The sequence below is a fragment of the Podarcis cretensis genome, assembly GCF_951804945.1.
Source record: "Podarcis cretensis genome assembly, chromosome: 1".
NCBI classification, from domain to species: domain Eukaryota; kingdom Metazoa; phylum Chordata; class Lepidosauria; order Squamata; family Lacertidae; genus Podarcis; species Podarcis cretensis.
In genome coordinates, this window is record NC_137170.1 from 116,865,002 (window position 1) to 116,880,126 (window position 15,125).

Genomic DNA, 15,125 nt, shown 5'->3' on the forward strand with positions numbered 1-15,125 from the left:
CTTAAGTTTGTTGATTTCACATTCTCTCTGTCTTGGCAAGGGTTATAAATACTGGATCTGTGGCAATATATCCCGAGTATCGCTGCTGACTTTCCAAGCATGCACGGATTGCAGTTGATCCTCATTCCAAACTGGACAGAGCTGGGCAGTATGGAAAATCCTTGCATTTGTCATTCATGTTTCATAACAAATGCAGAGAGGAATTAATCTACAGAATGCAAGTTTCATTTCTGCCCACTCATTCTATTTGTGGCAATTAAGGGTAACGAGTGGGTGGGTGGGCTTAGAATCCTGCTGCCTCCAGAGACGGGTTGAGTCAGCAGCAGTGGCCAACACAAGCAGCCGCTCCTGACATTTTTGTTTCGTTTCCCTCAGAATGCCTAACCACAGAGTAAGTCCAGGCACCTGAATGGAAATGACAGCTGCTGGACACAAAAAAAAGTTAGCCACTACGGTGGGGGGGGGGGGAGAAGTTTTTGAAAGGGGCAAGGAGAAAAATAGACCAGAAGAAAAAACATAAGCAACCAAATACCTATAGTATACCCACCAAAATACCTATAGTCATAAAAATGCAAAACATACATAAATATGTAAATATGTAAAAATATAAAAATATCTTTTTAGTCAGACCCAGGGCCAGATTTAGGTTCGATGAGGCCCTAAGCTACTGAAGGTAATGGGGCCCTTTGTATGTCCAGCTGTCCTTTGTCAACAACAAATTGTCGCTGGTTTTTGTGTTGAATATATGCTATATGGTAATTTATGGACCTAATAGGTATCTAAAGCCATTTGCACATGCAGAATGTAGGCACCCTATATATAGAAATGAGCAAACCAGTGATATTTTAGGGAGCAGGCTAGCAGGCGGGGCCCATGACTTACATCACAGGAGCCTACACAACACAAAACACTGTTGCTGTATGTAGGTTTTATTTTATTTGTTTTTTTATCTTATATTTTGGAAATGTACAGTTTTTCCCCCCTCAATTTTTTTTTTGGGGGGGGGCCCTAAGCTACAGCTTGTTTAGCTTATACATAAATCGGGCACTGGTCAGACCATTGGTCCACTGGGCTTAATACTGCCAACACCTGGATAATAACCTAAAATGGGCTTAGCAGCAAATCACCTGGATAATAACCTAAAATGGGCCTGCTGGATCAGACCAAAGGCCCATCTTAGTCCAGCATCTTGTTCTTGCAGTCATCGACTAGATGCCTATGGGAAGCCTGCAGCACAGGATTTGAGGGGGGAAAACTGAGGGGAAGCGTTGGGCTCGCCTCAATTTATTCCTCATGGGGGGCGGGAAACGCTCCTGGGGGATCCCTGGAACCAGGCCTGCCTGTCAAAGGCCAATCTGCAGGCAGGCCTCGCCAACCTGCTGCTGGATTGTTGGCCAGGCCCATGCCACCTGACCGTTTAAGTTAAGCGCACTTGAGCAGCAATTTCTGTCCACCTGAGATTTCCAGCAACAGGTATTCAGAGGTATTTCCCAATCCTAGCTGGAGCTGCTGGGATTGAACTGGGATGTTTCTGCATACTAAGTAGAAGTTCTACCCCTGAGCTGCAGCTCTACTGGATCCCTGCCAGATCAGGGGAAAAGGCCCGTTTACTCCTGCATCATGTTCTTGCAGCAGCCAGTTGGATGCCTGGGGGGAGCCAGCAAGGAGGTGCTGAAGGCAAATGTCACCCCCTTTCTCACATAGGGTAGTCGCTGCAGCCCCTCAAACATTTCAGTTGCTCTTTTCCAAACCCTTTCCAGCTCTAAAATACACCTTTCTGAGATGAGGCACTCAGCGCTCCACACAATATGGCAGTCCCGGTTGCACCATGGATTTGTATAACGATATTGGCAGTTTTATTTTGAATTCCTAATGGCGCTTAATATGAAATTTGCTGCTGCACGTATTGAAGTAGGGCCCCAAGCTGGGGGGGGGGGGAGTGCACACCCTTATTGTTTGCTAAAAATCCTTTGCAAAATATTGCTTATCTTTTAAGAGAAGGAGGTGGGGGGGGACCCTGCTCATACACTTGTAGTCAATTTCACACACTGAAGTTTTTTAGTTCTGTTTGATGTCCTCACATTTTTGGCATGCCGCAAATCCCTGTGCGCTACTTGCCTTTATCCTCTGCTCCATAGGAAGCTGCCTTATCAAACCATTGGCCCATATAGCTCAGCAGAAGCTACATGGACTAGTGGCAGCAGCTGTCCAGAGTTTTGGGCAGGTGTTTTTCTTACTCTTATATCTGGAGATGTTGGGGACTGAACCTGGGTCACATCCACATTAGAGGAAAAAGAGGAAACGCCTCTCAAAAAAAGAGAGTACAATAAGGCAGCAAAAGGAAGAGAAATTTCACAAGGATTTTGGGATGGGTTTCTGGAACCGTGTGCAGAATAATTTATGAGCCCCAATGCTGCAGGAGACACATCACATAGAATGGAATTCTTCTTATTTTTTCCTCTTTCTTTTCCCCTTTCGTTTGCTTTATCATATTGGGATCTGTTTAAGTATTTATAATTGGGGAAGGGTAGTTTCTTCAGCTGGGCAGAGTGAGAGAGATTTGTACAGCACTTTCTTTCTTTCTTTCTTTCTTTCTTTCTTTCTTTCTTTCTTTCCAATCCATTAGAGCACAATTTTATTAATTTAAAGACTACCAGCTTTTAGTACAGTTCCATGCAGTAGGTTCAATACATGTGCACAGCAACAGATAATCACTGTCATAAATAAAGAACAAAAGTTTAGGCAGTTAAAGGGAAAGATTGCAGTGGAGAGTTCTGCAGAAGCTGAAAGCAGGAGATAAAACTAAGATGACCTAGGTAATGTATTAAGTTTGAGTTCTCCAAAGCTTGTTTCAACAAAATTGTTTGTGTTAGGGGAAAACACTATGGAAAACACTTGTTGAGAATTCAGACTGGAAAGTACAGCACTTTCTTCATATGCAGAATAGGGTGGTCCTGCATCCTATGTTACAGAGGACATTCCCCTTTTGAAAGCATCCTCTATTTGAAGGGCTATCTGGTCCAGAGATAAAACCACCAGCATCCCCTCTCAACTCACAAATAGTGAGAGGGTCAGAAGCCAGAGTTTAAAGTTTAGTATAATGTGACCTAGAAATACGAGCTGCAGGATGGAAAGCTAGAGAGGCAAAGCATGATGCTTGGTTTCTGCTTGAATCCAAGGGTGCAGCTATGGGAGAAGCAAGACCCTTTTGGGGGTGTCAGTGCTGTGACACACACACACACACACACACACCCTAGTCATAGTCTCAGGTGTATATATGTGTACATAAACCATATATCCTAAAAACACTGCAGTCTCAGCCGTGCAACATCATTTATTTCTACAGGGCAGCAAGGAGATATTCCTACACCAGGGGTGGGGAACCTCAGGCATGGGGGGGGGAAGCATATGTGGCCCTCCAACTCTCTGTATCTGGCCCTAGGTCACAGCTCCTCACCAAGCCACATCCCTGGCCGTCCCTGTACTGTGCCCTGAAGTGCTTCTGACTGCCTTGCATGTGTTCTAGAACTGCAGTGCTGCCTCTTGGTTAATTGGATGGAGATGTCTGAGTGTGTTGAAACCACAGACGTTTGCATAACATAGCCTATGTACAAAGTTAATAATCACAGTTACATACGAATGTAACAATTACGTCTGGGCCTGTCAAGCACCGGGTATACTGTAATGAGGGAATGTGGCCACAGGGCAGAAAAAGAGCCTGAGACTCTTAATTTCAAGGTTATGGGTTCTAGCCCCACCCTGGGTGAAAGATTCCTGCATTGCGGGGGGTTAGAATAGAATCATAGAATCATAGAAGAGTTGGAAGAGACCACAAGGGCCATCGAGTCCAACCCCCTGCCAAGCAGGAAACACCATCAGAGCACTCCTGACATATGGTTGTCAAGCCTCTGCTTAAAGACCTCCAAAGAAGGAGACTCCACCACACTCCTTGGCAGCAAATTCCACTGTCGAACAGCTCTTACTGTCAGGAAGTTCTTCCTAATGTTTAGGTGGATTCTTCTTTCTTGTAGTTTGGAACCATTGCTCCGTGTCCGCTTCTCTGGAGCAGTAGAAAACAACCTTTCTCCCTCCTCTATGTGACATCCTTTTATATATTTGAACATGGCTATCATATCACCCCTTAACCTCCTCTTCTCCAGGCTAAACATGCCCAGCTCCCTTAGCCGTTCCTCATAAGGCATCGTTTCCAGGCCTTTGACCATTTTGGTTGCCCTCCTCTGGACACGTTCCAGTTTGTCAGTGTCCTTCTTGAACTGTGGTGCCCAGAACTGGACACAGTACTCCAGGTGAGGTCTGACCAGAGCAGAATACAGTGGCACTATTACTTCCCTTGATCTAGATGCTATACTCCTATTGATGCAGCCCAGAATTGCATTGGCTTTTTTAGCTGCCGCGTCACACTGTTGGCTCATGTCAAGTTTGTGGTCAACCAAGACTCCTAGATCCTTTTCACATGTACTGCTCTCAAGCCAGGTGTCACCCATCTTGTATTTGTGCCTCTCATTTTTTTTTGCCCAAGTGCAGTACTTTACATTTCTCCCTGTTAAAATTCATCTTGTTTGTTTTGGCCCAGTTTTCTAATCTGTCAAGGTCGTTTTGAAGTGTGAGCCTGTCCTTTGGGGTTGTTAGCCACCCCTCCCAGTTTGGTGTCATCTGCAAATTTGATCAGGATGCCCTTGAGTCCATCATCCAAGTCGTTGATAAAGATGTTGAATAAGACCGGGCCCAAGACAGAACCCTGTGGCACCCCACTAGTCACTCTTCTCCAGGATGAAGAGGAACCATTGATGAGCACCCTTTGGGTTCGGTCAGTCAGCCAGTTACAAATCCACTAAGTGGTAGCATAGTCAAGTCCGCATTTTACCAGCTTCTTTACAAGAATATCATGGGGCACCTTGGGGTTGGACTAGATGATCCTCGTGGTCCCTTCCAATGCTACAATTCTATGATTCGACCTCTGTTCTAGAAGTACCAACTAAAAATGTGGCTCAGCATTTGAGTCTCTGACTTGGAATATGCTATGAGCATGAGGGCCGGAACCTTTTTCTAATATATTAGCTTGCCACTGCCAGAAAGCTTGGATGTGTTTACCCAATCCTTTAAAAATCCTCCATCTTGAAGCATTATAATGTGATATAGTCCCTCACCCACCAACTCTCCATTCTGTGTCATTGGCTAACTTTATTATTTGCCTTCTAGGCGTGCGATCACCCAAAAGAAAGTCCAAAATGGATGGAATCCGAAATAAGAGTAGCTAGAATAATTAGCAAGCTCGAGTGGCTTGAATTTTGAGCAAGGAAACAAAATAGTTCTGGTCTGACTCAGAAGCTAATATATAGCCTGGAGTGGAGAGATAAGGAAGCAAATATTTCAAGGGTGTAAACACTCAATATGGAGAGGAACCGTACAACATGGTACAATAAGGCATCGTAAGTTTTTGAAAAATGTGTGGAGTCCATTTCTAAGGAAAGGAATGCAAATTGTTTGTTTGAAAAATATATGATTCCACTTGTGTGGAGAAAGGTGTCAAATATTAAAAGATATCATAGGAATTGTTAAGCCTGATCAATTATTTACTGGCAAAATAACAGGGGAATGGGAATTAACCCTACTCAGATTTTCAAAAGTCATACACTTGACAAAGGTTCATAGCACAGAAGGAGGAGTTGGGGTCAAATAACTTGCATTAATTGGATTGAAATCAAATACTCCAGTGAAGGGTGTTATTCAACCTTTTAGAAACCCAAACAATTAAAGGGTTGGAACAACTCCCCTGTGAGGAAAGGTGACAGCATTTTTTCATTTGGAGGAAAGGCAAGTTATTTTGTACATTCTAGAGATGTATAAAATTATCTGTGGTGTGAAGAGAGTGGATGGGAGAAGTCTTTTCACCTCATACTACAAGAACTCGGTGGCATCTCATGAAGCTGAACTTTAGAAGATTCCTGACAGACAAAATAAAGTACTCTCGCACAGCACTTAGCTAAAATATGAAATTTGCTCCCAGAAGATGTGGCGATGGCCACTGAGTTGGATGTCTTTAAAAGGGGGCGAGTTCATGGACGGCATCAATGGCTACTAGCCTGAGGAGCCAGTGTGGTGTAGTGGTTAAGAGCGGTAGATTCGTAATCTGGTGAACCGGGTTCACGTCTCCGCTCCTCCACATGCAGCTGCTGGGTGACCTTGGGCTAGTCACACTTCTCTGAAGTCTCTCAGCCCCACTCACCTCACAGAGTGTTGTTGTGGGGGAGGAAGGGAAAGGAGAATGTTAGCAGCTTTGAGACTCCTTCGGGTAGTGATAAAGCAGGATATCAAATGCAAACGTCGTCTTCTTCTTCTTCTTCTTCTTCTTCTTCTTCTTCTTCTTCTTCTGAGCATTGAGGGGGCCCGATGCAATGTCTTGTTGTCACTCTGTGCCCAGTTCTGCATTGGGCCTCAACAATCGGGGGGGGGGGGCTCAGAAAAGAAAAGATTGTGGGGGCCCTAAAGTGCCTCAGCCTCCTGGAGCCAGCACCTATGCTACTAGCCATAACGGCTATGTTCAGACTTCACCATTGGAGGAAGTGTGTGTGTGAATTACAAGTTGGTAGGAATTACAAGTGCGCAGAATGCTGCCACATGCTTGTCCTGCATGTCGCCTTCTGACGGACCTCTGGTTGGTCAATGTGAGAACAGGATGCTGCCCTGGATCCAGCAGAGCTCTCCTTGTGCTGTTAGACACGTTTGTCCCTGGGTTGTGAATGACATGGCTTTTTTTTTTTTTTTAATGAGCAGCCGCCAGCGTATTCTATGATACTTAAGCCCCATGCATTTTATTTGGTTAAAAGAGCAGAAGGCGTCAAAACCTGCAGTAGCTATAACAATCTTGGCTGAACAACTCGTGCACCTTTAAAAATAATAAAATAATAATAATCTGAATGATTATAACCAGCCTGTTCAGAATAATGAAAGTATCACAGTACGGTATGCTTCAAGAGAATTTGTGCTGTCTATTGATGCAAATTGTTAAGAAAAAGCACAAAGTGGTAAGATTTAATGTGTGCTTAATGATCCTTATTAGCTTGATCAAAACAGAATAGTCTAGGGAGAGTTTTCAAAACCTAACTGCGGATTTACAAAAAATACACAATCGTGCTGACTTTTAACTTAGGATATTAGTATTACAAATGATTGTCTCTTGCATAGGATTTCTGGGCCAGGGAGCCACAGTCTAGAACTGAATACACTGCTATGCATTAAAAAACCCACATAGAAAATTGCTGCCCGTTGTGGCACTGACTGTAACCTGAATTTCGGTATAAAATTTGGATTTCAGTGGGGCAGCTTGGACAAGCTGTGCTCATGGTGGACTCCCATCTTCCAGTGGGCTGGCCTTCATCCTTGCTGCAGATGCCATTGTTAAGGAGAGAGCTGGTGAAGAAGCAAGGGACAGCAGCTGTTGCCATTATCCTTGTGACTGTGTGGCTCATGGTTTCACCCCTTCAGGGCCAAAAAGGGTTGGGGAAATGAAGAGGCTGCAACAGGAGGAGCAACAGAGCCAGCAGTCTATGGGCCCCCTTACTCAGCAGGTAAGCAATTGTGCTAATGCTAAGTGCCCGCCTAGAGTTTCAGTGTGAATCTCAGCTTTTGTGATTTTTAAAAAATGACACATTATGTCATGAACTGGTAGGACTACGGGGAGGAGGAAGGGGATCCTGGCGAGGGGTGTAGCCAGGATGCTAAGGCTGCCAATTGTCCTGTATAATACAGGATTGCGTCCCTTATTTCAATGCAAAATGACATGTCCTGTATTGACACAGTTTTGTCCTGGGTTTCATAGAATCATATGAAAGCAGTACATGTGAAAAGGATCTAGGAGTCTTGGTTGACCACAAACTTGACATGAGCCAACAGTGTGACGCGGCAGCTAAAAAAGCCAATGCAATTCTGGGCTGCATCAATAGGAGTATAGCATCTAGATCAAGGGAAGTAATAGTGCCACTGTATTCTGCTCTGGTCAGACCTCACCTGGAGTACTGTGTCCAGTTCTGGGCACCACAGTTCAAGAAGGACACTGACAAACTGGAACGTGTCCAGAGGAGGGCAACCAAAATGGTCAAAGGCCTGGAAACGATGCCTTATGAGGAACGGCTAAGGGAGCTGGGCATGTTTAGCCTGGAGAAGAGGAGGTTAAGGGGTGATATGATAGCCATGTTCAAATATATAAAAGGATGTCACATAGAGGAGGGAGAAAGGTTGTTTTCTGCTGCTCCAGAGAAGCGGACACGGAGCAATGGTTCCAAACTACAGAAAGAAGATTCCACCTAAACATTAGGAAGAACTTCCTGACAGTAAGAGCTGTTCGACAGTGGAATTTGCTGCCAAGGAGTGTGGTGGAGTCTCCTTCTTTGGAGGTCTTTAAGCAGAGGCTTGACAACCATATGTCAGGAGTGCTCTGATGGTGTTTCCTGCTTGGCAGGGGGTTGGACTCGATGGCCCTTGTGGTCTCTTCCAACTCTATGATTCTATGATTCTATATAATTGTAGAGTTGGAAAGGACACCGAGGGTCATCTAGTCCAACCCCCTGCAATGCAGGTCCCCCCTCCCCCGTTCTAAGTTAGGGATCCTCTTCGAATGCATGTGTTTGGAAAGGTATGTGAAAGTTCATGCATTTAAGCTCTGGGTAGCCAAGCACAGACAGATTCACAAATTCGTATTTGTGTGTGTGTGTGTGTGTGTGTGTGTGTGTGTGTGCTTGAGCGTTTGTGACAAATTACAGAGGGGGCCACCCTGTTAGGCTGCAATAGATTGGAATGATTGTTTTGAAGTCACTTAAGCACCAGATTGGGGGTGGGTGGGATGCCCCTCCCCAACTGCTCCATCCCACCCTGTCCTTTATTTTGCTAGAACAAAGATAGCAGGCCTAACTAGGACAAGGATGAGGAAGGAGAGGTTGGTGTAGAAAGTACTTACAGGGTGACGGAGGATGACGAGGGGATGGAAGTCAGTGCACAGGAACCAGAGCAGCAGGCCCCATCACCAGAGCCGGAGGGGCCCCTGTCTCCACGAACACGGTGGGCTCTGAGGCATAGGGAGAAGCAGGCAGGGTGCTCCAGGAGGCTGATGCAGGCAAGGCCCACAGCTCATCTCCCTAGCTGGCCAGGTGGGGCTCGCTAGCTCTGGGAGGAGGAGTGTGATTCCTCCCTTGGAGCAGGTGAGGGTCATCTGCCTCATCAGGCCCAGGTGCTGCAATCAGCCTGCAAAGTCTAACAAGGAAGCAGGGCTGAGATGCTCTGTCTGCTCAACTCCCCATGTTGATTGACCTCAGCTTGGGTGCTCCAAGATGTCTGTGGGACTGTGGTTCGGTTTGGACTTTGAATGCTGGATTTTGGACCCATGGATTGACGCTGGACTGGGGACTTGACATACTGACTTGCTGCCAGGTAGGCTAGGGGTTCAAGACATATAAAGAAAGAGAAAACTGCACTGAATAACCCCCCCCCCAAAAAAAAACCCCAGAGCAGAGCAAACCAACTTGTAGAAGGGCAATAACATGACAGTAACACATTACTTGGGGCTCTCTTTGAACCTGTCTTGAGTTATTTTGCACCATTTTAAAATATGTTTAGTTGTTGTTACAGCATGTCTGCAAATTGCAGCGAGGCTCATTTGGCAGCTGACTCATAAATTAATAAAATTAAAGAGTAGCCCGCTCCTATATAAAAAAGCATCGGTGATAAAGTTGGATTAATATATGCATGAAGTGAAGTGGATTGAAACTGAGAGTGAAGCGAATTACATATGCTTGAAGCACCAGTAACGTATTTATATTGAGGAGGGGCACGTTCTTTCTCTTCCAGAATCTCAGAAAATGCAAAGATACCAAGTGTGTGGTAAGAGGCTTTTGATTCTATTGACCAGAAGGTTTAGCTGCACATAGTTGGCAGGTTAGTTCATACATAATTGTGGCTTCTACCCACATTTTGGCCATTCCTTATCTTCAAAGCCCTCCATGGCCTCTCCAGAGGCAGTGTGTGGTGACTCTGGCTGTACTCAGTCCTGGCATGCAGCTTCTGAGGCGTTGGAGAGAGAGAGTGGAGGTTAGCTCTGTATAAGGTAAATTCAAAACCTTTTAGCTGCCTGCTGTTTGGTGATAGCTAAGCAGCCAACTCTGAAAAGTCGACTGGCCTACATATGGCATCGAGCCTTTGCCAGGAATTCACTGCCTTGCATTTGTTTTTTCAGTAAATGTTACATTGACAGGATTCGTTCAAAAGCCAAGCATAGGCATTTTGTTGCCTGAGGTCCCCCACCACCACCTTCATATTACACTCACAGAAGCTGACTGGACTAGATAGTACACCCTCCAACATTTCTCTGATGTAAATAGGGTTGTTGTTGTTGTTTAGTCGTGTCCGACTCTTCGTGACCCCATGGACCAGAGCACGCCAGGCACTTCTGTCTTCCACTGCCTCCTGCAGTTTGGTCAAACTCATGCTGGTAGCTTCGAAGACACTATCCAACCATCTCGTCCTCTGTCGTCCCCTTCTCCTTGTGCCCTCCATCTTTCCCAACATCAGGTCTTTTCCAGGGAGTCTTCTCTTCTCATGAGGTGGCCAAAGTATTGGAGCCTCAGCTTCACGACCTGTCCTTCCAGTGAGCACTCAGGGCTGATTTCCTTAAGAATGGATAGGTTTGATCTTCTTGCAGTCCATGGGACTCTCAAGAGTCTCCTCCAGCACCATAATTCAAAAGCATCAATTCTTTGGCGATCAGCCTTCTTTATGGTCCAGTTCTCACTTCCATACATCACTACTGGGAAAACCATAGCTTTTACTATATGGACCTTTGTTGGCAAGGTGATATCTCTACTTTTTAAGATGCTGTCTAGGTTTGTCAATGCTTTCCTCCCAAGAAGCAGGTGTCTCTTAATTTCGTGGCTGCTGTCGCTATCTGCAGTGATCATGGAGCCCAAGAAAGTAAAATCTCTCACTGCCTCCATTTCTTCCCCTTCTATTTGCCAGGAGGTGATGGGACCAGTGGCCATGTTCTTTGTTTTTTTATGTTGAGCTTCAGACCATATTTTGCTCTCTCCTCTTTCACCCTCAATAAAAGGTTCTTTAATTCCTCCTCACTTTCTGCCATCAAGGTTGTGTCATCTGCATATCTGAGGTTGTTGATATTTCTTCCAGCAATCTTAATTCCGGCTAGGGATTCATCCAGCCCAGCCTTTCGCATGATGAATTCTGCATATAAGTTAAATAAGCAGGGAGACCATATACAGCCTTGTCGTACTCCTTTCCCAATTTTGAACCAATCAGTTGTTCCATATCCAGTTCTAAGTGTAGCTTCTTGTCCCACATAGAGATTTCTCAGGAGGCAGATGAGGTGATCAGGCACTCCCATTTCTTTAAGAGCTTGCCATAGTTTGCTGTGGTCAACACAGTCAAAGGCTTTTGCATAGTCAATGAAGCAGAAGTAGATGTCTTTCTGGAACTCTCTAGCTTTCTCCATAATCCAGTGCATGTTTGCAATTTGGTCTCTGGTCCCTCTGCCTCTTCTAAATCCAGCTTGCACTTCTGGGAGTTCTTGGTCCATATACTGCTTGAGCCTTCCTTGTAGAATTTAAGCATAACCTTGCTAGCTTGTGAAATGAGTGAAATGAGTGAAATGAGTGCAATTGTGTGGTAGTGGGATTGGGATGTAGACTGATCTTCTCCAATCCTCTGGCCACTGCTGAGTTTTCCAAACTTGCTGGCATATTGAGTGTAGCACCTTAACAGCATCATCTTTTAAAATTTTAAATAGTTGAGCTGGAATACTATCACTTCCACTGGCCTTGTTATTTGCAGTGCTTTCTAAGGCCCATTTGACTTCACTCTCCAGGATGTCTGGCTCAAGGTCAGCAACCACACTACCTGGGGTGTACGAGACATCCATATCTTTCTGGTATAATTCCTCTGTGTATTCTTGCCACCTCTTCTTGATGTCTTGCCACCTCTTCTTGATGCTTCTGTTAGGTCCTTACCACTTTTGTCCTTTATTATGGTAATCTTTGAATAGGGTTAGATTAATATTATTATTTTATTCATACCCCACCCATCTGACTGGTGGTTGCCCCAGCCTCTCTGGGCGGCTTCCAACATATATAAAAGCATGAGACCTACGGGTACAGTGGTACCTCGGGTTAAGTACTTAATTCATTCCAGAGGTCCATTCTTAACCTGAAACTGTTCTTAACCTGAAGCACCACTTTAGCTAATGGGGCCTCCTGCTGCCGCCATGCCGCCAGAGCACGGTTTCTGTTCTCATCCTGAAGCAAAGTACTTAACCCGAGGTAATATTTCTGGGTTAGCGGAGTCTGTAACCTGAAGCGTATGTAACCTGAAGCGTATGTAACCTGAGGTACCACTGTATAGGGCTGAATAGAAATACAATAAATAATAATAATAATAATAATAATAAATATTATTATTATGGATAGCTAGCTACATGCCAGTCTGTCTGTTGGTACAACAGCTTGGCTAAGAAAGCTGGACAGAAAGCTGGGAGTCATTGTACTATGGAGAGGAGAGAAGGAATTACTTTGATAAGTAAAATAATACGCTGCTATTGTTATGTGGATGTCAATCTCATTAAATTATGCTGGGCAATTTAACAGTTGGAGTGGAGAGAGGGAGGGGGTGGGTGGGGCACACTTGTTAGATGCTTCCAGCAAGAAATTGGGCAAATACCTCACGTGTATATCCTAGCTAGCTAAATGGACAAACCAAAAAAAATTCCCCAAAATGTTACACACTCGTTATTAGCAGAAATCCTTCTCCTTGGCACAAACTTTGAATAAGTTGCGCAGAGCAACACAGAGCTAGCTTTGTTTTAAATATGATCTTACTCTGTCCTTATATAATCTCTCTCCCCCCCCCCCCCCTGTAAAGTAAGAGTTAATTATAAATCCAGAAAATACCCTGCTGGTATTTAAGTTGTTTTTAATGTATTCAACATTCCCCGTACTCTGGCAATTAATTTCACGTGTGAAATTAATGTTTGTAGAGTAACATCCTGTAAAGATTGCTGTAGTGGAGTCTATATGTCTCCTCTCATCAACCCCCCCCCCCCAAAAAAAAAAACGGATTCTAAAATCTGATTCCACAGAGACAGCTTTCCATCCATTAAGGAATGTGGCTTTCTTGTTTTGCTTAGTGTGCCTAATTTTTTGCTTAGTGTGCTTTTGTGTTTAAGTGCACAACTCACATTGGCTGGCAAGGCATATATGTCTGCACATTAAATGATTATTTAATAGCTCGTTTTTTTGCTGGGAAAAAACCCAACTCCTCTGCCTACAGAATTATTTATCCAGGTATAAATACCTTGACCCTTTTGTAGCTAATGAAGCAAAATCACCATGTAAGAGGTATGTGATTTGCTGTATTGCTTTTCTTTTTAATTAAAGGAATGATATTATTCAGTATTATTTCTTTCATCCCTTGCTGATTTATTTCTTTGCCCAAAGTGAAACAGAGATCATATTTAATTATAGCACTGTCCTAAGGACCCTGCTTAAAAAGAACAGCACTATAGCTGCAAATAGGTCATGGGAAGTAACCTTCGGTACCTAGCTCTGCCTCCTCTCAGATCTGGGTGTTCAGGTTATCATTTCTGACCCTCCTAATCTTGAAGAGATTGAAGGAGAAGTGAAGTTTTGTCTGCCATGTCATGCATGCTCAGTGTTTGACATAAAGATGTCTGGAGATCTGGATTTATTTGAGAGGGCAGTTTCTCTGTGTGTTAGGTGTGTGTGTGTGTGTGAGCATGTGTTTAGCATCAGACCGGTCAAAACAAGGTTCCCATGGAGGGAGCAAGCCCAGGTGCAACGCAAAACACCACACTACTTCTCCAATCTTAAGCAGTGTTGGGGCTGGGTTTCCGACACAATGAGCTCTGCTGCTGCTGTCGCTTTGCAGAGGCTGCAAGTGAAAAATGGCAGGGTGGTCTTAGATGCCCCACGCATGTGGAATGCACTTTCTATTTTTTCTCTCTTCTTCGGTTAAGGAAACCTCTCCTTGTTTACTCCCCACCACAACACTATGCCTGCTAGTAAATGCTACAGGGACCCAGAGGATGCAGCTCTCTCACCGGTTGCCAATCAATCTAAAATAGAGGACTTTTGAAACAAATCTGCTTTTATAGTTCCAACAAAAAACCCGGTTTTCTCCCCTTAAAGATGATTGTGAATATGAGAATACTCAAGGTGAGAGCATAGAACTGGATCCAACAATGGGGCCAGTTGATCCTGTGCCTCTAAGAGAGGAAGGAATAACAAGTAGGGAGAGAACCCAATTAACTCTAATTGCAAGAACGGTTGAGCATATCTTCCAACAAATTAGAGGTATTGCCTCTCAAATAACCCAATTATCCAAAGAGGTCCACAGTTTAACAGAACACCAAAGTACCCAAGTGAAATGGCGACAACAAGAGCAGACCCCCCAAGCTCGACATAGAATGCATGTGGAATGGATTGCTTCCACTTCCACTTCCAGAAGTACTGTTCCTGAACGTCCCTTCATGTAAACCATCTTGCAAGTGGAAAACTAGCACATCAAAGGAGAAAGGGAACTAGCTTAACCCGTTCACTGCTGTTCCAGTTTTCCATTCACAGGGAGTTTTTAATGTAGGGAATCTGTCATAAGTGTGATCCCCACTTGAAGTCTAAAGTGGTACAGTCCGTTGAGCCCCCCTCATTTTGCTGCCCAAGTGTGGCGTGCTAGTGTATCATAATGGGGCTGCATTCCATTTTCATCACCAGCAATGCAATCATTTTAAGCCTGGGCATTCTCGGGGTTGTGAGTTCAGGCCCCATGTTGGGCAAAAAGATTCCTGAACTGCAGGGGTTGGACTAGGATGATCGTCATTGTCACTTCCAACTCTACAATTCTATGATTCTGTTATTCACCCTAAGCCCCCAGGGTGGGTTGCAACTATTAAAACCTACAGAAATGAAGTGGGTCCTAAAAGTTTTCGATTAATGGGAGCTCCCTTGGAAGAGGGATTGATTGTTAAACCACCCTGAGAACTGTAGCTCTTTGAGGGGAATAAGGGGCTCCTACAAACTCTCAGCACTCTTAAC